This window comes from Prionailurus viverrinus, chromosome B4 (assembly GCF_022837055.1).
Source record: "Prionailurus viverrinus isolate Anna chromosome B4, UM_Priviv_1.0, whole genome shotgun sequence".
Lineage (NCBI taxonomy): Eukaryota > Metazoa > Chordata > Mammalia > Carnivora > Felidae > Prionailurus > Prionailurus viverrinus.
Window position 1 is genome coordinate 50,480,506 of NC_062567.1, and position 27,312 is coordinate 50,507,817.

The 27,312-nt window shown below is 36.8% G+C and overlaps 1 protein-coding gene across 1 annotated transcript in view; it reads left to right on the plus strand.

The window, feature by feature from the left end:
* Positions 1-27,312, plus strand: part of PDE3A (phosphodiesterase 3A) — a 311,245-nt gene that overhangs the window by 16,727 nt on the left and 267,206 nt on the right. The window lies entirely within an intron of this gene.

A 27,312-nucleotide genomic window follows, 5' to 3' on the forward strand; every position in this document is an offset into this window, starting at 1 on the left:
GTTGGACCTATGGGCAAAATTAATAAAATTTTGAAGTAAAATTTTACATTCCTGTCTCTTGATCCAGATGGCTGGACAAGCTTAAATTTTTTAGAAGATCAATGTTTAACTCATATGTGACCCTCTGAAATGGGTTCCTGAAACTCTAGATTGACATATACACAATTTTTGTGATGTGACCTGGAAATATAGTTTCATGAAAGAAATATACATATGCACTGAAATATGTATACATATTTGAAAATGTATTTCAATTTTTACAAAGGCTCTTGGACCTGTTTAGGTTAAAAGGTGGTAGTAAAACTGTAACTGCATTCCTGTGATATGTTGAGATGAATATGAAAACAAATGATGTTCTACTAAGGAGAGACAATTCTTTTTAAAATGTACATAAGAGAGTACTGAGCCTACTCCACTGATTCTCAGGCCAGTAAAGTTGAAAAAAAGTCAGGTTCATAATGATTTTCAAAGTAATGGACGTTAAAAAAAATATCTTTGCCTGAAGGACTTTTAAGTACCAAAGTATTTATTAAATACATAATATAATTTTTCTAATAGTTTATGCATAGTCTAGAAATATAGGCCTTTTTATTTTATAATATTTAAAAAATTTTTATCCATCATTTATATGCAGAAACATGTTATTTTTATGCTTTGCTTTTTCTGCATCTGAGTTATACTGTGTATAATGATTAATTTCAGTTTTACTTGTCAGGATTTTGTTGATTATTCTTTGCATTTCCTGTGTGAGACTAAGGAACTTCATATATTTTCATTTGCTATGGTTTTGTTTAAATCGATGAATGGGGGAAAAAGCAGTGTGTGTGTAACATTTTAAAAATTATTTCCACACCTTGGATTATTACCATGCTTTAAGAACTGTAAAGTTATGTAAAACTAAATTTTAAAATATTGAAACAATTTCTGTAACTACCTAAAAACATAAAGACAATGTGTCTACCTACTAAAGAACAATCTTTGCAGGGGCGCTTGGGTGGCTCAGATGATTAAACATCCTACTCTTGTTTTCGGCTCAGGTCTTGATCTCAGGGTCCTGAGTTTGGGCCCGGCATTGGGCTCCACACTGGGTGTGGGCCCACTTAAAAAAAAAAACCTTTGCAGAAATAAATATGATAGAATCAGAGATGGTGTTTAAATAAAACAAAACAAAAAATTTTTACTCAAGCATTTCATCTTTTTACTATTCTATCCAAAGAGCATAAGTAGATTAGCCTTAGCTGATTGCTGGTTATGTTTAATATGGTTGAGTTAAGGTGACAGAGACTGGTAGGCATTTCTCTGTCAAGTGTATGTGTGTGTGTTAGGGGTGGGGAAAGGGGTGTTGGTTTTGGCATTGAAGTTAGCATTTGGCTAGAATCCAGATTTCAGCCTTGCAGGTCAGAGATGCACTTTTTCTATAGAACCAGAGGTTATTCATTGCTAAAGTACACTAATAAAATTCCAAGTCATGAATCAGAATGTCAGGTTATTAATTTATATGAGGGAATTTAATTGTGAGCTAGATCAGAATACCAGTACTTACTGGTAAAGTAAGTAAGTTTCTCGTTCCTAGTGGGAAAGTCACCTTTAGCATGGTTAGCTCCTAGATTGAAACTAGGGATCCCTAGCCTGTAGGAATTTTCCTTGGAAAACTTACTGTGTTCATGTTTTTAAATTTTAGAACCTTTGAGGAGTTCTCAGAACATACCAGAGAGGTGGGATTGTTGGTGAAGGGTTCAGAGTGGATCTCTGTTGCACCCCCTCCCTGAGTAGATAGTAAAGATACAACATTAACAAATGATTGCAGTGCAAAGTGATAAATACTTTGAAATATGGGAAGTTATGAGAACTTGGCACTCCTGAAAGATCAGAGCTAAATTCAATGCTTAAATACTGTCACCTTCTTTTTTTTTTAAGTTTGTTTGTTTGTTTGTTTGTTTATTTATTTATTTAGAGAGAACGAGCGGGGAGGGGCAGAGAGTGAGGGGGACAGGGGATCCAAAGTGCGTTCTGTGCTGACAGCAGAGAGCACAGAGAGCCCAATGCAGGGCTTGAACTCAAGGACTGTGAGATTCTGACCTGAGTCCCAGTCTGATTCTTAACAGACTGAGACACCCAGGTGCCCCTCAAATACTATCACCTTCTTAGCATGGATTTGTGGTAAAATTCTGTCTCCCCTTCCTTTCTAACTTCTCTTTTATATTTGTTTCCCACCTTTTCTTGTGTATATAGGGTACAATATAAAGAAGGTATCTAAAAAAGAAGAAAAGGGGATGCGTGCGTGGCTCAGTCAGTTAAGGGTTAAACGTCTGATGCTTCATCTTGGCTCAGGTCTTGATCTCAAGGTTGGTGGGATCAAGCCCCACCCGCTGGCTCTGCCCTGACATTACAGAGCCTGCTTGGGATCCTCCCTCCCTCCCTCTCTCTGCTCCTCCCCTGGTCATGTTCTCTTTCTCTCTCATTCTCTTTCACTCTCTCTCTCTCAAAAATAAATAAATAAACTTAAAAAGAAGAAAAATCTCAATGTATCCTTATAGGAATGTTTGTGTTTCCCCTGTGCACATGAGGTTCAGAGGGAAGGACAGAGAAAGGACAAAACATGTTGTGGGACTGGATGCCATGTGTGGAGCGATGGTGTATTCTGGAAATGACATGTAGAATGGAGAGGCTAGCCTTTGTGATGTGGGAGGGGTGGGATGGTGGGAAATTTTTAAGAGTTAAGATAGAGAAGGGTGGGGATAGAGGAACGAATAATGGAGTGTTCTAAGATTAGGGTGAGGAATATGAACATTATTTTGTCTGTGCCGAAAGTTACTAAGTTTTTAAATTTTTTTTTAATGTTTAGTTTTGAGAGAGAGAGAGACAGACAGCATGAACAGGGGAGGGGCAGAGAGAGAGGGAGAACAGAGCCTTAAGTGGGCTTCAGGCTTTGCACTGTCAGCACAGAGGCCAACGTGGGGCTGGAACTCAGGAACCCATGAGATCATGACCTGAGCTGACCCCTCAGAGGCTTAACCAACTGAGCCACCCAGGGGCCCCCGACAGTTACTAAGTTTTTTAACCAGAGAGTGATGCCAACAGATGAAACAGTGGATCAAATACTGGACAAACTGACATTTTTGGGATATGTGTAAGGGACTATTGTAAAAGTCCTGGTTAGAAACCATGGGATTTATTGGAAGAGTTGAGGTTGGAAAGCATAGATGATTCAAGAAAAAACAAAGAGCTGCAATTGGCAAGATTAGTCAGTGATCGGTGGTGGAAGGTGTTAACAAAGTGTCCGGGACAGTCCTTTAGTTTGTGAATCTGGGAAGCTGGAAGTATTGTAATGCCCTTCTTGGAGAGAGAAAGCATCAGAATATCAGCGTGCATTTGTTTTTAGGTTCAGAGTGAGGAAGGGAAGGTGATGTGTGTATGTGTTAGATTTGGACATATCCCATGAAGGTTACTTTTGCAGCCTCATGTGACCTTGTTTGCTTGAAGGTGCCCAGTTTCATTTGTTCACACAAAATATTTCAGTGTCAGAGTTACATTTGCTCCCCATGTTCCCTTGCTCAGTATGTACATACTTTTAAAAAAGAACCAGAAGCCTCTTGTGCCCTGTCTATAACCACAAGGGCGGAAAGGTTGTAGGCTTTGGCCATTTTAATAAGTTCAAAGATGATCACCCTATTTAAGATTAGATTGTAAATTAGTCTTAAATCTTACAGGACAGACAACTTAGTATTTTTGGTGTTGATCTTACCACTGAAATAGACCATCTAGAGTCAACAGACACTGCAGTCTGTGTGTAATCCTCTGAGATTCTTGGGTGATTTATGTCATAGCCCCAGATTGCATTCTAAGTTTTTAAAAAAGTTTACTTATTAGAAAGAGAGAGAGAGTGGGGAGGGGGGGCAGAGAGAGAGAGGGAAAGAGAATCTCAAGCAGGCTCTACACTGTCAGCACAGAGCTCATTGAGGGGCGCCGGCTGTACCAACCGTGCAATCATGACCTGAACTGAAATCAAGAGTTGCATGCTCAACTGACTGAGCACCCCCAAGACCACATTTTAGAAGTACATGGCCAAGCTTCTCATTGTCCAACAAATGAATGCTGGATCATAGAACTAGTTACAAATTATTTTGTCAGTTGAGTTAATCTAGGCAGTCTAGAGCCGTTAACCTTGTAAAATCATCTGGTTGAATTCCGCTTTGGTAGATTTCTTGGGTTATTCTAAATGTTTAACATGATTTGTGTTTATATAAATAAATAAATGGTTTGTTTTCATAAACATATATTACATATGTATAAAATATATTAGGCTATGCATTCTAGGTCAAGTTTCCTTAAGTGCAATGCAACTTCTATTCTTTGCCCACTTGTAAAGTTTCCCACATGGTAAAACCCTTCATTGCTCTCTGTATTCTTCTGAACTTGTTTTTATATATCATTGTGGAATTTTGGAGATCTTTTTTTTTCTTGTTTATGTATGTGTTCCTTTCCCTAAAAAGCATCACTGCTGTTACATTCTAGAGTTGGAGGGAAATTAAAAGTAGACCCAAATTTATAAAATTCCTAACAAATGGCCCTCTATAAGCTTTTGCTTCATTGCTACCATGATGGGAACTAAGTTCCCTTCCATAGTATTTCTACTCTCCCTTTCCTCTTCCCCTCTACCTCTTGTTGGAAGTCATGGTCTTTTGAAATTGAGAAGTCTGGAACCTGGTACAGTAGTTTAAATGTGGTATAATTGGGACAAAGCAGTGTGTGATTGTCTCCTTTTTCTTACCAAATAATTTAGACCTTTGTTTAACATATACTTGCCTAAGTACCAATCCTAGACCTAAACTATATTAAAATACAGGTGAACAGGTAGGTAGGATGTGTGATTCTGTAATATACTTGCTTACAAACCACTAATCTAGATAGTAAGATCCTTAATATATACTAAGACTGCATTTGCTTTTTTTTGTCAGCAAAATAATCTATAGATATATATTTAATTTTTAGTCCAAACTTTGAAGACCTTCACTAAGCTCTGTCTGTATTGTGTGTTTGGTACTTTCGACTTTCTGCTTTTGTTTGATTCACATGAAAAGAGGAAGATAGTCAAGGTTTCTGCTGTGTTAAGAATCTTTCAGTGATTTATGTATGGTTAGAATAGTGAAAAGTGAGAGGAAGCAACACTATATATGTGAAATTTGTTCAAGTTTTAGGGATTTAAAATAGTTCCATTTATCTGCTTTCTCTTCATTCAGAGTAGACGTTTAACACAATAGAAATCTGTAGCAAGTTTAATAATGTCTTAAGTTCTCATTGGTACAGAACCAGTACAGAAATGTGACATTTTGTCCATGATTTTGTACATAATACTTAAATTTGAAAAAAATTGTTTTAATATTTGTATTAGCACTCCATATAGATCTGAAATGTAGCTGGAAAGGGAAGTCATGAGCTTTGATGCCCCAAATTATGGGTGCCCTTGGAAATACTATCAACATAAGATGGTTCATTTCAATGGTGAAATGAGCTTTTTATCCTAGGTGAGATCTTTGAGTTGGCAGGAACATTGCCTCTTTGTTTCCTACAAAGGTGATGATCACATAGTAGGCTTTTCAGACGCTAACCTGCCTTTGATTCTGATATGTTCTGTTGAGGGAGACCTCCCCACCTCCTGAATCAATGCTTTTGTGAGCCATAGTTACTGATGTGTGTGTGTGTGTGTGTGTGTGTGTGTGTGTGTGTGTGTGTGTGTGTCACATCCATCAGGTATGTTGAAGTGAGAGAAAAAAAAAAGAAACTTGCAAATCACATCTCTATAAATTTAATCCAAGAAGGGCACGAACCTAATTTAGGGATCAAGTGAACATTTACTTTCCTGTACAAAGTTCCTGTAAGGAGGTATTTAAATAAATATAGCTTAGAGGAAGGGCCTTTTCAGGAGTTTCATTTGACATGAATGAAATATTCTTGCAAGAGGCAATATTTACCTCCATTTTTACAGGTCATATAGATTTTACTTTTGATTACTGGTTTTCTAACCTTGGATGACAGACGATTTCATATTTTTCCCCATAAAGTTATGCTTCGTTATTTATTTTCTATAGCTAATGAGTTCATGCTTGTAACTTACAGGGAAATCATAAAAAATGAGGCAGAGAGTAGCTTGAGCACCGTAAGTTCTAAAAGGGTATTTCTGCCTTAAAGATGGTATAAATTACTTTTTTCAGGAGTTGGGATAAATACAAACCTCTGTAGCACTTTGGGCAATAAAGGAAGGTGTACTTTATTTAACATTGGAATGACACCAACTGCTAAAGAATTGTACCTGAAATGTTTTTTTTATCTAATTTAGTTAAATATTTGTAGAACACATTAGCTATCAGAAAAGCATTGTAATTATGTAGAACTCCACATTTTCTTCTAGAAGTGCCAAATTCTATAATTGTAATCTTCACAGAAGAAAATAGGACTTTGAAATATAAATTATCAGAACTTGAATTAGTCATTCTGATTCTGTGTTTCCAAAGTTTGAGAGTATTGTATTGTTAGCTGGGACTGATTTTGCCCCTAGGGAACATTTGGCAAAATCTGAAGATAATCGTTAGTGGTTAGGATCTGAGGGGTGCTAGCAACATGCATGTACTAGGTGGAAGCCAGGAATGCTGTTAAACATCCTATAATGCATAGGACATTCCCCCAAATAAAGAATTATCTGCCACAAAAGGTTAATAGTGCTAAGATTGGGAAAGATTTTAGAGTATTGTGCACTTATTTTTATTATCACCGTGTATGAACAAGAGGATGAAATAAACAAATTGAAATCTTATTGTAAATGTGAAATAGTGGTAGCAGGATCTATTGATGGAATGGAGGAATTCAAGTCTAGTGCAGTAATTAAGAAGTAACATTTGTTATCAGATTTGGGTTCTGATCTTTACTCCCATCGCTTGTTAGCCATCTGGCCTTGGGTAAAATGATTAATCCCTCTAACCCTGAATATATCCATTTATGCAATGTAGATAGTAAATTTTACCTTATAAGCTTGTTAAGTTAAATGATGTTTGCAAACTAGAAAATATTATACATTCAATAAATGGTAGCCACCGTTACTATGTTTAGGATGTAATGTGGGATTGGTAGTATAGGATTTATATGGTTATATAGGGAGTGAGATGGCAGAAATGTTCTCAGTAGAGATGAATTTCTTGAATGAATCTAACGGTTTCTCTGTAATTGAAGGATCCAGTATATTCTTAAAGAAGCGCTGGGGTTTGTTAAAAAGAAAAAGAGAGTCTTTTTTTTCTAATTTTACATTCTTCTATGTTTAAATGTTTGTTTAAAGAATCCATTCCTTTTGTAATTGAGAAAGCAAACATGACAACAACAAACCCTCATAGTTTCTTAGAAGTCTTGAAAAATATGATACTTATAAAACCATTCCTCTCCTAATTTATAGTTACCCTTTTGCTAGTTTTTCTACATTAGTTGGTTTCCCTCTTTAGTTCCCTTTCTGAACGTGGTTAAACTGTGGGACCCATTACAATTTTACTGGCATGATAAAGCTCGTTGTATTGATACCTTTATCTTCCAGTTGGCATCTGGTGCTCTCCCTGAAACCACCAAAATTTTGTCTGGGTGGGAAGTAGAGAAGAGCACAGGAGAATTTATAACTGAATCTCCAAAGCCAGGACACTTCACTTGCTCAGGTTCTCTTTAGTGCTTTATTAAGTACTTGAATAAAAACAGAGGAAGCATATTTAGTAAATGTCTACTTGTCAAAAATTGGAAAGCATAGGTAATTGGATGATTAGATATAGATTTCACAGTGTGCATAGATTTTAACAGTGGGCAGAGACTAAAGGCATGAAATTTAATGGGAGAAAATGGAAATTCTGTAAATTTAGTTTTTGAAATGATTGTATCATTTCACAACGAGAGAATTTGGACACTTATCTAATTCCTGTTTAAGTAAAGAATAAATATTAAGTGTTGAATGGTGCAAGTTCAATGAGTTGACTCCTATTTGCTGCCTTATTAGACTTGGTTTTGGCAGCATAATATCCAGAATTCCCCTGGGTTTGTAGCTTTGTGACCAGTTCTGCTTGCCATTATTTTGAAGGCAATACTGACCACTAGAAAATGGTCAGAAAGCCTAGAATTAGTCATATCCCTGCTTTGTCATGTAGTAACTGTGTGGCTTTAAATAAATTATAATGTGCTTAAGCTTTAGAAATTAAAGTTTAGGTTTTGTCATATAAAATATATTAGGTTTTATGTAAAAAAATTTTAAGTACCACATAGAGATGTTTTACGGGCTGAGATTGATGATGATGCTAATAATAATTATTATTAAACTAATGTATTGCTTATTCTAAGCCTGGCTAAATGCTAAGAATTTATAAGAACTTCACATTTATGAATGCCTTTTTTTTTATGTTTTGCACCCCCCCCCCTCCATCCTTTTCCTGCCTCTAAGAACCACCTATCTGTTCTCTGTATCTGTGAACTTTTCCCCTTCCTTCCTCCCTCCCTCCCTCCCTCCTTCTCTCCCTCCTTCTCTCTCTCTCTCTCTCTCTCTCTCTCTCTCTCTCTCTCTCTCTCTGTCTTCTGATTCCACATATAAGTGATATCATATGGTAGTTGCCTTTCTCAGACTTATTTCTCTTACCATAATTCCCTCCAGGTGCATCCATGTTGTGGCAAATAGCAATATTTCATTCTTTTTTATAGTTGAATAACATTCTGTGTGTGTGTGTGTGTGTGTGTGTGTGTGTGTGTGTGTATAAATACATGCCACATTTTCTTTACTCATTCATCCACTGATGAACACTTAGGTTGTTTCCATAAGTTGGCTATTATAAGTAGTGCTGCATTGGACATGGTTGCATATATCTTTTCTTGTTTTTGCTTTCTTCAAATAAATACCTAGAAGTGCAATATATAGTTCCATTTTTAAATTTTTGAGGAACTTCCATGCTGTTTTCCATCATGGCTGCACCAATGGACATTTCCATCAGTAGTTCCCAAGGGTTCCCTTTTCTCAACATCCTTACCAATGCTTGCAATTTTTTGTCTCTTTGATAATACTCATTCTAACAGGTATGAGGTGATACCTCACTGTGGTTTTGATATGCATTTCCTAGATAATTAATGATCTTGAGCATCTTTTCCTGTACCTGTTGGCTGTTTGTGTATCTTCTTGGGAAAAATGTCTATTCAGATATTCTGACTATCAAGCTTTTTTTTTGCTACTGAGTTGTATGAGTTCTTTCTATATTTTAGATATTAATCCCTATCAGATATGTATTTGCAAATATTTTTTTCTTCAGTAAGTTTCCTTTTCAGTTTGTTAACGGTTTCCTTGCTGTGCAGAAGTCTTTTAGTTTGATGTAGTCCTACTTGTTTAGTTTTGCCTTTGTTGCTTTTACTTTTGGTGTCACATAAAAAAATCACCAAGACCTATGCTTTCTTCTAGGAGCTCTGTGGTTTCATGTCATACATTTTTAATGCTCATCAGTACTCTGGGAGGTTGGTAGCATTATTCCCATTTTAAAGCTGTGGAAACTGAGACACAGTAAAATTAATGTCACTATATATTCTAGTAAATCACAGTTTCATATTTTACACATATACAATGCTAAGCATTATGACATATGTGTCCTGACAATATCATGTATTTTACATACTTTTGTGGCCTTATTTCACTTTGCATATGGTCTTCAAGGTTCATTCATTTTTTTATTTAAAACATTTTTTTTCTAAAATTTTTTTTTCAACGTTTATTTATTTTTGGGGGGACAGAGAGAGACAGAGCATGAACGGGGGAGGGGCAGAGAGAGAGGGAGACACAGAATCGGAAACAGGCTCCAGGCTCTGAGCCATCAGCCCAGAGCCTGACGCGGGGCTCGAACTCACGGACCGCGAGATCGTGACCTGGCTGAAGTCGGACGCTTAACCGACTGCGCCACCCAGGCGCCCCTAAAACATTTTTTTAATGTTTGTTGATTTTTGAGACAGAGACAGAATGCAACTGGGGGAGAGGCAGAGAGAGACAGGGATACACAGAATCCGAAGCAGGCTCCAGACTCTGAGCTGTCAGCACAGAGCCTGATGCAGGGCTTGAACCCATGAATCACAAGATCATGACCTGAGCAGAAGTCTGACACTTAACTGACTGAGCCACCCAAGCACCCCTCATCCATGTTGTAGCATGTGTCAGAATTTCTTCCTTGAGGCCGAATAATATTGTATGCATCACATTCTGTTTATCCCTTGGTGAATACTTGGGTTGCTTTCACTTTTTGGCTGTTATGAATAATGCTACTATGAATACATGTACACAAATAAGATTTTTATATTACTTAAAACGGCATTAATATAACTTTTTATATAAAACTGTGACGTTCACGAAGGAGCTGCTGCAAATGTGGGTGACTTGACTGCATTTATTTAACTAGTACACTTTTCCCAAACTGATTCTAATCAATCACATCCTCATGGAAAGATAAAAGATAATAGGAAGAGATTAAAAGGCATATGTGAAACAGTTTTAGAACATTAATTAGGAACTGTTGTAAATTTTGGGTTAAAAATGGACATTTAATTACTTGGCTGGTCATTACTTTTAGGATTCAGATTATTAATTAATTAGAAAAGCTGAAAGGTATTGTTATAATTTCAGTTATTTTCTACTGGAGAAGCAAAGAAACCTCTCTCAACAAATAACACTGTGGACAGAAATACATTTAAGAGCATTCGATGCTTTGATTTTCAGTATTTGTTTTAGCAAGGCATAAATAAATTGTTTTTTCACCTATACAACTAGTATCCCAATATTCTGAGTTCCTAATTGTTGTAGGGGTCGTTTAACCATATTCAGCAAATCTTCCACAATTTTTTTTTTAAATATCGTTTTAAGTATTTGGTTGTAAATTCGTATTAACTTCTATCTAGTCATTCCAATTGAAACAGAATTTTGTTAAGAATGATTGGACAGAGGGAAGAGCACATTAACTTTTCTAATTTAGGAGCATTGTCAGGTTCTCTGCTTGTGGTGTGTGCACAGTTCCCCCTCAGTCCTATCATGTCCACCTCTGCTCTGAGACATCCATTATTAGTAGATAGTTTTCCCAAGCATGTGTGAGATCAGGAGCCAAGGCTTCAGGTCATTTTACCTTCTGGAGTTCTGTTTCTGTGTTCTGCCGAATGTCAGACTGAGCTCTGTTTTAAAAATAAGGAGTTGCTACCTGAAGCTAGGGAGCTACTGGAGAATGAACAGCCTTGAGACCTCTGCTCTCTGAGGGAGCAACACAGCCAGATGCTGATATGTGGGTGTGATAGCTGAAATCTTCATTATAAAAGCCCATTTTGACTCCTTCATATTTTTTTAATTAAAAAAATTTATTTACTTTTGATAGAGCACAAGTCAGGGAAAGAGAGAGAGAGAGAGAGGGAGGCACAGAAACAGAAGCAGGCTTCAGGCTCTGAGATGTCAGCGCAGAGCCCGATGTGGGGCTCGAACTCACAAACTATGAGATCATGACCTGAGTGGAAGCCAGACACTTTATCCGACTGAGCCACCCTGGCGCCCAACTCTGTCACATTGTTAATACTTTTGTTTCTCTTGCTAGTTCATCCTTTTCCTAATTACTAATTTTTCCCCAGTATGCTAAGCATTTTCCAGCATTTTTCCATGATAGCTAAATCTCCTAACAACCTTAGAGAGATCTATTATTGTGTCTGAAGCTCGAAGACGTTAAGTAACTTACCCAAGATTTCATTGTTTATCAGATGCAGAGCCTGGATTTGAGTCCAGGTCTGTCTGGCTCTGAAGGCTTCCTGTTTCCATTGCACTAGACAGCAGAAGCATTGCCGGAATTCACAGGATATAACTTTCTTCAAAGTGATAATCATTATGTCAAGCTGTTCCCTTCCTTTTCTGCTCTTGCTGACCTACTTTATGGCCTGGTCACATCATACTTGAATGGACTGCAGGCATATGTCAGAGATATTCCATGTTTGGTTCCAGATCATGCAATAAAGCAAACATTGCAATAAAATGAGTCAAGTTTTTTTGGTTTCCTAAATGCGTGTAAAAGTTATGTTGATACTATAGTCTATTAAGTGTGCCATTGCATTATGTCTAAAAATACAACGTACATACCTTAATTAAAAATTACTTAATTGCTAGGCATTATATGAGCTTTCAGCATATTATAATCTTTTTGCTGGTGGAGAGTCTTGCCTCTAATTGCAGTTGTTGAAGGTCATCTGTGGCAAATACTTAGAATAAGACAGTGGTGAAATTGGCCATATCATTTGACTCCTCTCATGAATGATTTCTCTGTAGCACGCAATGCTGCTTGATAGTATTTTACCCACAGCAGAACTTCTTTCAAAATTGGAATTCTCTCAAACTCTGCTGCTCCTTTGTCAACTAAGCTGATATAATATTCTAAATCCTTTCAACAGTCTTCACAGCATCTTCACCAGGAATAGATTCCATCTCAAGCCATTTTCTTTGCTTGTCCATAAGGAGCAACTTGTCATTCGTTAAAATTCTAACATGAGATGGCAGCCATTCAATCTCATCTTGAGGCTCCACTTCTAGGTCTGTTGCTATTTCCACATCTGTAGTGTTATTTCTTCCACTGAAGTCTTGACCCTTCAAAATCCTCCATGAGAGTTGGAATCAACTTCTTCCAAATTCCTGTTCATGTTATTTTGATCTTTTCCCATGGATCACAATTATCATTTAAAATATTTTAGAGCGCGAGCACGTGCAAGAGAGGGAGAGAGAATCCCAAGCAGGCTCCATGCTGTTAGTGCAGAGCCCAATGCCAGGCTCATACTCATGACCCATGAGATCATGACCTGAGCTGAAATCAAGAGTTGGACATTTAACCGACTGAACCACCCAGGTGCCCTGTGTCACGAATATTCTTAATGGCATCAGAATGGCAGATCCTTCCCAGTTTTCAGTTTATTTTGCATAGATCCATCAGAGGAATACTTACCTATGGGAGCGATAGTCTTATGAAATGTATTTTTTAAATAATAAGACTTGAAAGTTGAAATTACTCCTTGATCTTTTAATTTCCTTCAAGAACTTTTGCTCTGCATTCACAGCTGCGCTGGTTGGAACATAAAGGCCTAGCTTTTGGCCTGTCTTAGCTTTGACATGCCTTCCTTACTAGTTTAATCGTTTCTAGCTTTTGGGTTAAAGTGAGAGAGATGTGACTGTTCCTTTCACTTGAATACTTAGAGGCCATTGTAGGATTATTAATTGGCCTAATTTCGATATTGTTGTATCTCAGGGAATAGGGAGGCCCTAGGTGTGTGTGTGTGAGAGAGAGAGAGAGACAGATATCTGGTTGGTGGAGCAGTCAGGACACACACAACACTTACCTGTTAAGTTCACTGTCTTGCATAGGAAAGGTTCCTGGTGCCCCAAAACAATTACAATAGAAACATCAAAAATCACTGATCACAGGTCACCATAACAAATATAATAATAATGAAAAAATTTGAAATATTGTTAGGATTATCAAAATGTGACACAGAGATAGGAAGTAAGCAAATGCTGTTAGAAAAATGGTGCCCACAGATTTGCTGTATACAAGATTGCCATGGACCTTCAGTTCGTAAATGAAAATAACTAAATCGAAACCCAGTACGTGTGAAGCATAATAACGTGAAACGCTCTACAGCAAGGTGTGCCTGTATTGTGTGGTGGCTTCCCAACTGATCTTCCTGCCTTCATGCTTTCTAAATATTAACTCATCCCCTGAACTTCTGCCTTACACCTTCCTGGTCAAGTGTAATCATGACAGTAGTTTTGTTGAATGCTCGTGTAAGCTCTTGTCAATCCCTTGATAAACAGTAGTTCATAGTTCTTAGTTGCATTTCAAACAAACAAATACCTCTTAATTTGGGATTCTGGACCCTCTCTCATTTGCCAGTCCTCCCCTTCAGTCACTGCACACTGCCACTTCTTTGTCACATTAATTTTCTAGCTTGTTTGAATTGCTTATAGGGTGCGTGCTCTCTAGCTGGTGCTGGTTTGTGTTCTCTGCTCTCTCTGCCTCTCCATGCACCACCCCCATTAGGTAGGTAGGTAGGTAGGTCTCTGTAGAAACCTTGTTTCCTATTTCTGTTGCATTTATTGCCCCCTGCCTCTAATGCCCATCTCTGAATCCTGATAGCCAACTAATGTAAATGAAAAAAAATCACCCATCTTCTACCTGCCTCACGATGCATTTTCTGATCATCCCAACTGGCAGTTCTTTCTCCTTTGAATCTCCGGAGCACTCTATGTGTTATTCTCTTATAGCACTTATATTTTTCACCTTGGATTGTGAATATTTTTAGAAATAAGAGTGAGGTCTTGTGGGGGGAAGGGTCCATGTATAATTGGCCTGCCTTTCTCATGTGCCACATTGTTTTCCTGCCATGTAGATGGTCAACAAATGTTTTTAAGTAAATGAGATTTTATAACTTACATGTAGATAGTGCTTGGAAATTCAGAAAATATCTTAAGTGTACATTTTCTCATTAAATTGGGCAACAATAGTGTAGAATTGGGTGGTTATCTCCATTTTATGGATAGCATTTGGAAGTTTATGGAGATAGGGTCAGGAAATGTCAATGGAGTTTTATAGGCAGTTTTCCGGGGAGAATGGCAAGATGGGACTCCAAGTTAAGCAGTGTAGAGCTTTAAGGACTTTTAGGGCAATTGAATTAAGGGTTTTGAACCCTGTTAGTGCCTTGGACTCAACCTTCAGGAAATTAAATACAAAATCATTTACCAAGCCCTCCTTCCCCTACTCAGACCCAGACATTGGTATTTTTAAGTGTAGTGATTTTTAAAAATATTTTTTAAATGTTTTATTTATTTTTGAGAGAGAGAGAGAGAGAGAGTGCGAGCAGGGAAGGGGCAGAGAGAGAGGGAGACACAGTATCTTAAACAGGCTTCAGGCTCTGAGCTGTCAGCATCGTAGGCATGAGAGTCCATCGTAGGGCTTGGAATTATGAACTGTGAGATCATGACCTCAGCAAAAGTCAGACGCTCAACCGACTGAGCCACCCAGGCATCCCAGTGTAGTGATTTTGAAAAATATTTAATTGTTCCAAATTTATGGAAGAAACTTATTAATAGAGATTTATGATTTCTATTATAAACACATTAAAATTTTTTGAGCCAATCGTTCACAGACTTTTTTCTTTTTATAAAGGGAAACTTTTTTCCCTTATTTGTACAGTACTGTCAAAATTACTTTCTGATGCTGGTTTGAATAATAGGTCCATATTCTAGTTGTATGAGGCATAGATTTATGTTGATGTGGTCCTAACTAGGCTGTCAGAGTTGAAATATTCTATAATGTGTTACTGGGAGTCTACCTAGATTTCTGGGAGATGAAACTTGGGTACCAGTAAAGGTTATATTTAAAACTAAAAAAACAAAAACATAAACAAAGAAGTCTTGTGTCTTAATGAAAATTATTTGTTGAAAGAAAGTTATATAGGAATAAAGAAATAATGTGTAACTCTTATTTGCATGGCAATGTCTGTTTTTTTCTCTCGCTTAAAGCAATGTCATCGCTTGGATTTTTATTGTTGCTGTTCAGTTGGTAACTGAATTTCTTTCTTTTTCTTTATTTCTTTTTTTTTTTTTTTACTGTGTGGGTGTGTTCATAGTGCACACTGACTTTAATTACATTTTTTCTTGCTAGCTCAAGGTCTTGATTTTCAACTTGAATTATTTTAAAATGCAGCAGTACAGTAACATCCTCAGAGACCATTAAAATATTTAGAGATATTTTCCCGATGCTGAATGGCTCATCCTTCCATGCTTCTGTATCATAATGTGTTTTTCTTTAAACTTTCCTCCCCCCTCCTTTATAGTTAGCCGTCCAAAGTGCCTGGCAGATATCTTTTTGATTCTGCTGCAAGGAATAATTGTCAGCCTGCTACAAGAACAGTCAATCACACTTCCTTAGTTAATAACTCCGTGAGCTGTAGGTCGAGGCATGAGGGTGACAATTCATCTTTCTTACACAGGACAGTGTTTAGGATATGTGACCACAATTGTATCTAATATTTAGGGGCTAGATTTACAACTGTGTTATGAATGGAAGGGTTTTGTTGGAATTGCTTCTTAAAGGAAGTAAAGACACTTAACATCAGAATGTTCAAAATGGCAATCTCTTATGCAGAAGGAGATTTAGAAGTTTGACAACCAAAAATTTGTCCTTTTTTTTTTATAAGACAAAGAATGGTATTGCTTGTCATTTTTATTTCAAAACTATTTCAAATAGTTCTAACTATTTCAAGGGAGACTGTATACATGGTAGACATTCTAATGTTTATTCTAACTTTCTACTCTGAAATTTAACAATTTGGTCAAAGTTCAGTCTTGAGCTTTCTACTTGAACTTCCTAATGAATTATATCCTTTCAAAGGCTTTTCCTGGAATTTCTCCTTTTGGCAGGTAAGTTTGCATATCTAAAGTGACATCATTTGGCCAGATTCCTGAAAAAGAATAATTTAAGAGACAGAAGAATGTAGGTTGGCTTTTGAAAGTTCTAATGTTAAAATTCAGGGAGAAGCTAAAATAGAGAAATCATATGTTGTATTAATAGGAATGTGTTAATTTCTTAAAGTTCATCAATATTTCATGAGGTTTTTTTGTTTTAATAAGTTCATGAGGTTTATAACTTTATTTCAGGTGGGAAATACTACTTTTCCTTTTTTTACTGGGTTAAGTTTTGGCAAAAGTGACTTAGTTATAATTTTGGAGTGCATCCTGCAAGAAAGTAATTGGGTCTGGACTTAATAAAACCACACTGCTATAGAAAGCCATACAATTGTTGGTGTGGAAAAGGAACAAGATAGCTTTGGTAATTTCGAAGTTAAAAATATAATACTGGAAGTTGCTTGAGGTAGGAACCACATCTCGTAATTTTTTCTTTATCCTGAATTGAACTTAAAAAAGTGCTATGTACATGATGGACACTCATTAAAAAATTTTTAATTGATTTATTGGTTACCAAATAAATGCCTGGAATAGTACTAGCCATTCTAACTCAATTTGGCTTTATCTAGTGTTTTTCTAATGGAAATAGTCCTAGAAGTTTTTTCCAGTATTGCTATTATAATTTGGCTTTCTCTAATACATATTTCTATTATGAAAATAGTCATTCTCAAGGACTTTAGCTAGCATTTGTCTCCTGGAAATCACCGTTCCTTAATGGTTTAACTCTTTTTGAACTGTTAACCTCAGATCACCTTGTTTCTGTCTATTCAGATTATTTTCCTTATGAGCCATTATTCATCTTTCTTGAGCTGTTGGCTACTTGCTAAACTTCATGCTCATTTGCATCCATGTAGTTTATAAGTTTGGTGGGGGGGATAGGAACTAGCACAAATCCTTTTTTAAAATATGCATTTGTCTACTGGCCTTAGCTAAGAAGCGCTAATGGTTCCCCACTGCTTGCTGATTCAATACAGAGTTTTCTGCTGGCTTCCTTTATCTCCTCCCCAGTTTTTATTCTGACAGACTTATTCAGAGAATGAATCAGCTTTTCTGTATAAAGCTTTGAATTGGTTGTGAAGGAAGAAGTGACAGAGGTAACGGAAGAGAAATGGGAAGTGTGAGGTGTGATCCATGCTGCTTAAATTGCTACTTATTAATCCATCCTTGTTCCCTTCAATTTTCTCTTCATCTGTGTTATATGTATTTTGTCCATTCTATTATGTGAGGGTCTGGGGTGTCTTGGTGGCTCAGTAAGTTAAGGGTCTGAATGTTGATTTCAGCTCAGATCATACTCTCAAGAGTTTGTGAGATCTAACCCTATGCGTGGCTCTGATGGTAAGGAGGCCTGCTTGGGATTCTCTTCTCTTTCCCTCTCTGCCCCTCTCCCTCCCTCCGCACCCCCCCCCCCCTTCAAATAAAACCACTTTATTATGTGAGGGCTTACTTCTGGGATTATCCAGGCCTCTCACGGTTTCTTTGTGCGTACAGCTTGTATACTTTGATGGATACTCCCACTTTCTGTGAGACCTCCAGGTTTCTTCCCACCCTCATTCTCTTCCAGTCCCTGGGATGACCTAATTTCTCTTTGGCGATTTACTAGAATTCTGGTCCTCTTTCACGCACTGATCCAGAGCATTCTTTCACAAACCCTTCAGAACCTGTGCAGCTCATTCTCATTTACCTGAACTCCTCCTACATAGCACTGCACGGCTTAGCATTTCCTTACCTTTTGTGTGGTCTTATTTCCACGCCCACGTCAGAGACATCCTATCTGAAGCTGCTTCTCAGCATTATTTAGTCAGGAGTCATAGTGGTCCAACACAGAGTTTGGGATCAAGGCAGATATTCACTGCCAGCTGTGTGACTTAGGGGAAGTTACCTAGCATCTCTGAGGCTTTTTCTTCATCTGCTTAATGGGGATAACAATTTCTACTTCATAAAGTTATTACTTAATTTTAAGATAATTTGTTCACAGCATCCACCAGTGTCAGGCACATAGCAGACACTTAATAGATCCTTTTCATCATACATACATGGTTGGGTTTAGAATAGGTATTTACTAAAAACTTTTTTTTTTTTTTTTTGCAACTAAGTAGCTATACTCCACTTGAATGGCTGAATTTTTAGAAAGGCATTAGGAAGGCAGGAGATAGAATTAGTTTGACGTATTTTCGCATAGTTATTCTTTGTCAATGAAGGTAGTAGCTCTAAATGTAGCAAAATGAGGTTTGTTGTTACATAGTGTAGCTGTTACCAAGGTTCCTAGATAAGGAAAGGAGTTGGTGGAGAAAGATACAGCAGTACTCCCCAATTTTGTACAATTCAAAGATTCTGTTGCTTGGAATTAAAATTTTAATGGATTTTGGAGTCCTAAAGTTTAGAGTTTCAAGTTAGTTTTTGTAAACCTTGTTTAAAAATTACTTTCATCTGCCTTCCATGTGTTCAGCATTGTATTTGTATTCTTAAAATAGGTATCTGAAAAGCAAGTAGTATACATAATAAATATTTATGTTTTTTTGTGGAATTGGATTATATTTTAGACTCCTTGTACTGAAGTATGGTAAGACACATTTTCTTACAAGTAAAACTTTATTATAAATGTCACATGTAGCTTAATATTTTAGAAATCTATAATAGAGTATGGATGAAGTTAAAAAAATTAAACATATGAATCTGTCTCCCTTCGTAAATAATTGGAGGAGGACCTATTTGCCTTAAATGAAAACTGGTATTATGGTTAACAAATTTATATTCTTAATGATGTCTTGTGTTATTCTGGTCTGCTGTTCAGCTCTATAGATGTGAGAAAACACTCATTACTAAGGGCACCCTTTTTCTTTGTGGAAAATTAGCTCAAGCTGACATTAATTTGCAGATAGTTTTCATTAAAGAGTTTCTTTTCGTAAGGGTCATTCTTCATTCTTATTTCAAAGATTAAATGACTTTATAAATATTTTAATGTAGCATCTGTTCTTATTTTTCCCTACTCACATTTTTCTTCTCAAATATTCCATGTTTGTGTTCTGTAAGCTATACAAATGAGATTTCAAGAAGAAAATGCAATAATTATTGTGTAATTTATTGCCATTCTTTCTCTTATAATTTTCATTTTATTAAACATATTTCTCAAGTCTTTCAAAAGGCTTTTCTAAGTGCCGTGAAAAATTTAAATGTATATGACATTACTTATGTGTGTATGTATATTATTTCTGCTGCATAGTTTCTCAGAGTGCAATGATGAATCCATTGACAGTGAAGGGTCTGGAAGGCTCTAAAAGAGAGATTTTTCTTCCTTCTCCCTTCCCCATTCCTCTCTACTTCTTCTAGAATGGAACGTTTGTTTCTTCTGAAATCGTATGCAAATCTAATGAATGGATAGATTAAAACAAACCAACCTGATCCAAGCCCTTGAAGGCAGTGGGGGCTTGTGGACCCAGAGCACCAGACTTTTCCCATCATTCCACCTGAATTCCCCCTCCCTGCCTCTCCCCTCTTGTCCCCTCCCCTAGGTTCTTGGGCTAGTGTGCCAGAAATCTGGAGGTTGAAAGTGATATTTACTACAGGATTTGAGGTCCTAATGGTGGTTATGTTTTGTAAGTCAGTGACCCAGTTTGAAGCCACAGGCAACATTCTACTTTGAATAGTTTGTACTTTTAAAAACTATTTAAGCTGTTTCACTAACTGTGGTCACTTCTACAACTCTTCCTAGAAAACACAGTTTCTTAGATTTTAATATATTTGCTATTATTGGCCTTCTTATTTAAAGATGAACCAGATCTCTGTTCCTTAAAACCAAAGAAGTCCCAACAATTTTAACGCACTAGATGGAGAACAATTTTCTTTTTAGAAGTTATCAGGATTGCAAAACCTTTAATAGATGGGAAAAATATTCATCTTTGCTTGTGATGAATTCTTTCAAAATGAAGTCACTGATTCCAAAATAAAATTATGAAATATTACAGCTGGACATCATCAGAGAAGTGAGGTAAGTTTCCCACCTCAAACAGTAATTATTCCTATAGTATTTCTGTGACAAATGTTTATTTAGCCACCCCCTCAATACCTTAAGTGAAAGCTAGCACAACACATTCAAACCAATACAAAGCAGTGGTGTGTTAGAAAGAGAAGGGAAGGAAATGAATGTTAACAACTGTGAGATGATATGTTAATTATACCAAAACATCATGTTGCATGCATTAAATATATATAACTTTTTGTCACTCATACTTGCAATAAAGCTGGGGAAGAAAAAAAAAGAGCTTTGGATCCAAATGAACATTGGTGCAAATTGTGCTTTGCTACATATTAGCTGTTTGGTGCTGGGCAAATATGTGAATTTTGTAGCTTTGGTTTTGTATTTATTAAATGAAAAGTTAAATCCCAACGCTGCAGGTTTGTTGAGTGATAATATGAATAGATTATCTCATATGTGGGATATTTAATAAAACATTGCTATAGGATGGTTGTTATGTTGAGTCAAAAAGTGCCCTTTTATAACTTTGACCTCTTTTCTTAATATTTATTTTCTATTTTATGTAATAAATTTAGATGGTGACCATTCTCATTTGCCTCTTAGAACTCTTACGTCTCCCTCCCCCCACCCCCATGGCTAAAGATGACCCTTTCATTTAGTTGTCCTTTGTGGGACTTGATTTTCATATCTCAACAACTTTCCTCTTCCCTGGTGTGCAGTTGTGATCAATTCCCACTTGGGTATTGGGCTATACTTGGTGTAGCCATCAAAGCCACACTTACGTGGCTTGACCCTGTTACCTGACTGCACTAGATTGGACTCAGGAGCAATGAAATTCTGATCCAGAATTTGGTATTGGGACTGAGAGTTAAGTCAGTCTTTTCCATAATGGAAAAGCACCTTTCTGAATTCCTGTGGGGCTAAGGAGCATAGAAAGTCAATTTGCAGAATGAAGCAGTTATGGGGAGTGGGACAAAGGGAGAGGGAATCTTAATTGACTCAGGGTTTTCCTTACTTTGCTTCTGCTTCTCCCCTAAGGCTGCACTGTGCTCCTGTCCCTCATTCTGTGAATAACCCTGCCCTAAGCTGTATCAAGTTAGTTTCTGTTTAACTACTGTTTTGTCATCAAAAGATGCTATTCCTCTTTTGACCAAAACAATTCAGAGATATCAAAATGTGGGGGAAAATATGTTAACATAATAAATTTTAGAAACATCTCTGTTAAAATCTAGGGCTCAGAGTTGATCATGATGATGGACTCCCCCATCCCCCCCCCCCCCCAAATGGGGACACCAAAGTAAAAACCAGCATATTTCCTGTTCTGTCCACAGAGCACTTATCTGTTGCTTCCAGCTGCCTGAGAAACATTTCCATTTAGATGTTCCTATCAAACATATTTGACAATTGACCCTCTTCTCTGTCAGGCTGGATCCCCTTTATTTCAGTGTTCCTTCCTCTTCTAAGCTAGTGGTCCAGAGGAGTTGAGAATTCTTTTCTCATTCTTACCTAATTCCATTTGACATGAAGTTTTGACATTTAAAAAGAATTATTACTTTAAATTGTGGTATATTATGATATTGAGTATATTCATGCTGTTGGGCAGCCAACCAGTGACCACTGTCTCCTCTCCAGAGCTCTTTCCTCCTCCAAAACTGATACATTGCACCTGTTAAACAAGAACTCCTCACTCCCAGCTTTCCCTGGACCCTGGACCCTCATTCTACTTTCTGTATCCATGAATTTGACTACTCTAGGTGCGTCACATAAGTAGAATCGTACACCGTGTCGTCTTGTGACTGGCTTATGTCATTTAGTGTAATGTCCTCAAGTTATTCCCAGTTGTAGCATGTGTCAGAATTTTTGGCATTCTTTATGTTATCATTATTCTGTGACTCTTTTTCTTTTTTCTTTCTCCCCTCTTTTGACAGTCAAGATTCTAAGCCTTTATCACTGTACCTGTTACTGAAGTTATGTCTTAGTCTCTGAAGATTCTCTCTCTGATTACAGTCATAATCTATAATGCATGAGTCATCTTTAAAAACATGGATTTCATCTAGTTATAACCACAGGACGACTATGAATGGAGCTCCGTGGGTGGTTGGTGCAACATGGAGGCCCTGAATAGCTGCTTCTTGCTAAAAACAATACACTTTCCCACCCGATAGCCCCTGTCTCCTTAATTTTTGAGGCCTTCATAATTTAGTTAGATTTTCTGTTAATTATCTCCTCACCATGTGTTTTTATTTGTATACCTCTATTATTAGTCAAACACTTTCATTTCAGTCAGATAGTCATTTAACTTTCTCTACCAAATCCATTGTTTATACTTGTTTCTTCCTCTTTTTTGCCTTTAATTCCTCTCAGATGAAAATTTCAACTTCTCATGATCTTTCTGAATACCATGTGCTGGGTGTAGTTGACCTTCTTCATGAAAATTTCACAGCTGTGAAAGCCCCACATATACAGGTCACTTCATTGTAGTCTTACTCTTAAGCCCTTTCACTGTTGATTGTGTACTGCTGGTTAGTAGTTTCCTAACTAGATTACAGTTTCTTGAAAACTTATGTTTGTTTTTTTATACCTTTATATTAGCAAGCGTTGCGTGAATATGTATTCAGTGGGCAATAAATACTTGTGTTAGCGACATGTTTATGTTAGTGCAATAAAAGAATATGGATGTGCTTTAAAATCTTTCATGACACGACTGTCATTTTCTATTTCACCATTCTTTTTAAACCACCCACCCTTAATCTACTTGCAAGTGCTTTTAAGTTTGAAAATATTTAATTTTTTTTTAACGTTTATTTATTTTTGAGACAGAGACAGAGCATGAACGGGGGAGGGGCAGAGAGAGAGGGAGACACAGAACTGGAAGCAGGCTCCAGGCTCTGAGCCATCAGCCCAGAGCCCGACGCGGGGCTCGAACTCACGGTTTGTGAGATCGTGACCTGAGCTGAAGTCGGACGCTCAACCGACTGAGCCACCCAGGCGCCCCAAGTTTGAAAATATTTAAGAAAATTATTGGTGATAGTCTTTTTCCTTCTGTGAAGCACATGGGCATCTTATGATTTAATGTAGCATCATTCCAAAATGAGAGGTATTTGACATATCTATAGGTAACTATCATTAGATACATATCCATGAAAGGAGGAAAAAAAAAACCAAACTCCACTTGAATCCATAATGCTGGCAATAGGACATAGATGGCTATTACAGCATTTGAAATGCTAGCCTTCCTGCACGGGTGGAAGAATATTGTTTAGTCCTTTTGCTTTTTGCTCCTTTTGAACCACTCTTTTTTTTTTTTTTATTCTCCCTAGCCCTATTCTGAAACTTAAGCTCAAGGTTATTAATGAGTGTGAAGGATGTTTCTTGTCCATCTTTTTCCTCCAACTCAGGTGGATGGACTTATTGTTGGCCCTGATTTCTCTTCTTTCCAGTAACCCTGAAAAACACCATACTAGCTATAAAAATAAAATGTTGTAATTAGAGTGCAGGGGAGTATATGTTTAAAGTCGTAGATATATTAGCTTATATCACATATGTGGAAAAAGCAGATATTATACAATTTAGTTCAGTAGCAATACATTGAAACACCATTAGCATTCTCTACTAGGAATAAAATGATGAACAAGGTAACATCATTCTGCCATTGTGGATTATACTGTAGTAGGACTATATTAAGTAATTATAAATATATAAGTATGATTGAAGGGATGTGGAATATTGATTGCTGTGGGAGAGAATAGCAAAGGAATTTTATTTTGTCGATGGGGTCAGTGAAAGCCTTTGATAAAGTGTTCTTTAATGTATATGCATTATTTACCATGTGTGCCAATCAGAACTCTAAGGAAGGGTTCAGGAAGTAACTGGGGTATAGGCTGTAGATGAGACCTGATGGAATCAGGCACCCATGATGGAATCCTCTCTCTACAGATGGTGTAAGGCCATGGGAGTAGACACAATTCCTTGGAAGTTTGTAGAAAAGAAACACTCTTGAGAACCAATATTTAGCAAGAGATTAGAGGTGCATTTAGGACTGACAACCCCAGATATAAAATTATGTAAGTGGAAATATCTTGTACATCATCTAATCTGATTTAGTCAGAATAAAGATGAGTCAGATAAGGTCCTGTTAGACTCAGTATTTTTCTATACGACATGGCACAGAATGTCTCCCAACATTTACCTTTCTACTGTAGGTTTTATATTAATCTAACTTAGCCTTTTAGTGGTATTTTATCTGCATTGAATTACAAATTGTGAGGGTGCAAGAATTTTTTCCCCTATATTTGTCTTTAACACCCTTTGGTGGTAGAAAAACTTAAGATATCTCTCATGTAATCAAATCTAAATGTCTGCCTTGTCCCTGCTTATAAAACAATTATCAAATAAGATAATTCTTGGACATTGACTCTAGGTTGTTTTCCTTGGTTGCTCAGCCTGTTACATCTGTGTGCTTAGAATATCATGTACTTTTTCTTACAGCCTTTATTCATTTCTCTTACTAGACTCTAGGCTACCTGTGGGCAGTTTCTGTTTCTAACTATGGTTTGAATCCAGAGAAACATAGTGCCTGGCAAAAATAGGAATGGTATTTGCTAAATGAATGAAACATGCAGATATCTGAGACTATAAATTCTTTAAAGATAGAAACTCACTGTTTTCTTCTGGACAAGTACAAATATTTGCACATAATGAAAACACAATTATGTTGACTTATGGTTCTTTCTTTCTAGGAGATATCTTTTCTTATTGTTTGAACTGAGGGCAGTAAGTGATAGCATTAAGAGTAAAAGGTGGCTTTTTAAAAAAATTGAGTCTCACAAGAAATATGAACCATTATTAGACATAAAAGTATGTCAAACAATAAAATTCACAATTGTAAAATACTCATTACCTTTGGATCTAAAGATTGAATTGTACAGGATTGCTCATAAGGTTCATAGCATATATATTTTTAAGCCTCCAAAATATCTTTTATTTAAAGACCTTCTTTTTAAACCACAGAGTGTAGAGATAGTTAGGTTCTATTTATTGCTAATTTCTCTCTGGCTATTTTTTTCCTTTTTGTATCATGCCCACAGCAGCTGTTTCCCTAACCCTTACCCCAGCCCACAGGCTTTCCCACGGTCCTTTTTGGGCTGTCACTTGGCATTGATCCTTAGTGTGACAGATTAAACATGTGTCTGAATTGTAGTTATGACCACACTACCATCCATCAGGTTTCCCATAAGGGTGATTATGCTTATTTTTACTCCCAAACCAGGTGATCATTTTACAATGAAAGTATTCAGTTAACTTTGAATAAGTCTTCAGGCTCCTCATTTAATCTCTCATTCCTTGGTAACATGCTGATACTTTGCTCTTAGGTTTTGTAGTTCAGTGTGAGTCAAGCTCATGGGATATTAGTGTTGGGAACACAAAGAAGGGCCTCTGTGTTAGACAGATTGGGCTTCCAATCTTCCACAGTGATACCATTTGGATCAGTGTTGCCAAAAGCACATAATTTTATAGATAAGGAGGTTAAAACCCATAGAAATTAACTATCACACGTGCAGGCTTACAAGCTAACACATGATGGGCCCTATCCCTGTTTCATTCAAAAGTATGAAATCAAGGCTGCTACTTCTAAGGTATGCATCCATGGCTCTACGATATTCATAGCACAATTTGAACTTAAGTTGCAGGGACACTTCCCAGGTTGACGTATGGGTGTATGTGAAATCATGGTGGACAAGGAAGGAATAAATCACTTAAAACAGATTACAGTTCTCACTTGTGAACATTAGCACACTGGCATTAAAGGATCTGGTAATCAGTGGTCTAACTTATTTTAGAAACAAAACAAAACTACCTTCAAGTTCGTTTAGCTATACAGAGTAATTGGTAACTAAATTAGTTGCATTCTTAGGAGCTATCTTTATTGTCCTTGTTCCCAAGCGCTATTTAATACATTTCAAGTGTTAAAGGAAGAATAAGTAGTGGGTCAATAAATAAACAATAAATGATTTAAAGATGTTCATTGCATTCATAAATTTCAGACATAAATACAAACAACCTACCTTTGTGTGGGTGCCTATATGCATATGTGTCTGTGACTAAATGGTTACAATTTAAAATCAGGCCAAAATTAAACATTCAAAAGAACACTTATTAAGCAGCTACTGTGTACCAGGAATAGTAGGAATATTTTCATCCAAATTTAGGACTCCTCTTGCACACACTGTATAAAACAACTTAATTTTTTATTGGTGTGTATTTCAGTCACATCTTTATTAGTCTTCCTATGAATGCCTTCATTACTTCCCAAAGCCCTCAAGAAATTATGAAAGAATTAGAAGAGACCTTTGATTTTTAGATTCAAATTTTCAGACAGGATCATGTGAAAATTCTTTTCTCAGGTTCTCATACATATATGGTTATGAATACACAAGTATGGGCTATTCTTAGTTACTGTTAATTTAGAAAGAGCCCTCCTTTAGGAATACTTTTTATAGCTGTAAAATGGCTTAAATTCATATCTATACTCTTAATTTTATACTCAAAGTATATAAGGTAATCTGTTGTGATTTTTCCCCTTATATATGTACCTTATTAAGGGAGTATGGTTATTTTTATTAAAAAAAATTTTTTTTAAGTTTACTGATTTTTTTTTTTTTTTAGGGTGAGAATCCCAAGCAGGTTCCACACTGTCATTGCTGTCAGCACAGAGCCCCCTGCAGGGCTCAAATTCACAAACTGTGAGATCATGACCTGAGCTGAAATCAAGAGTCAGATGCTTAACTGACTCAGTCACCCAGGTATCCCTGATTATTTT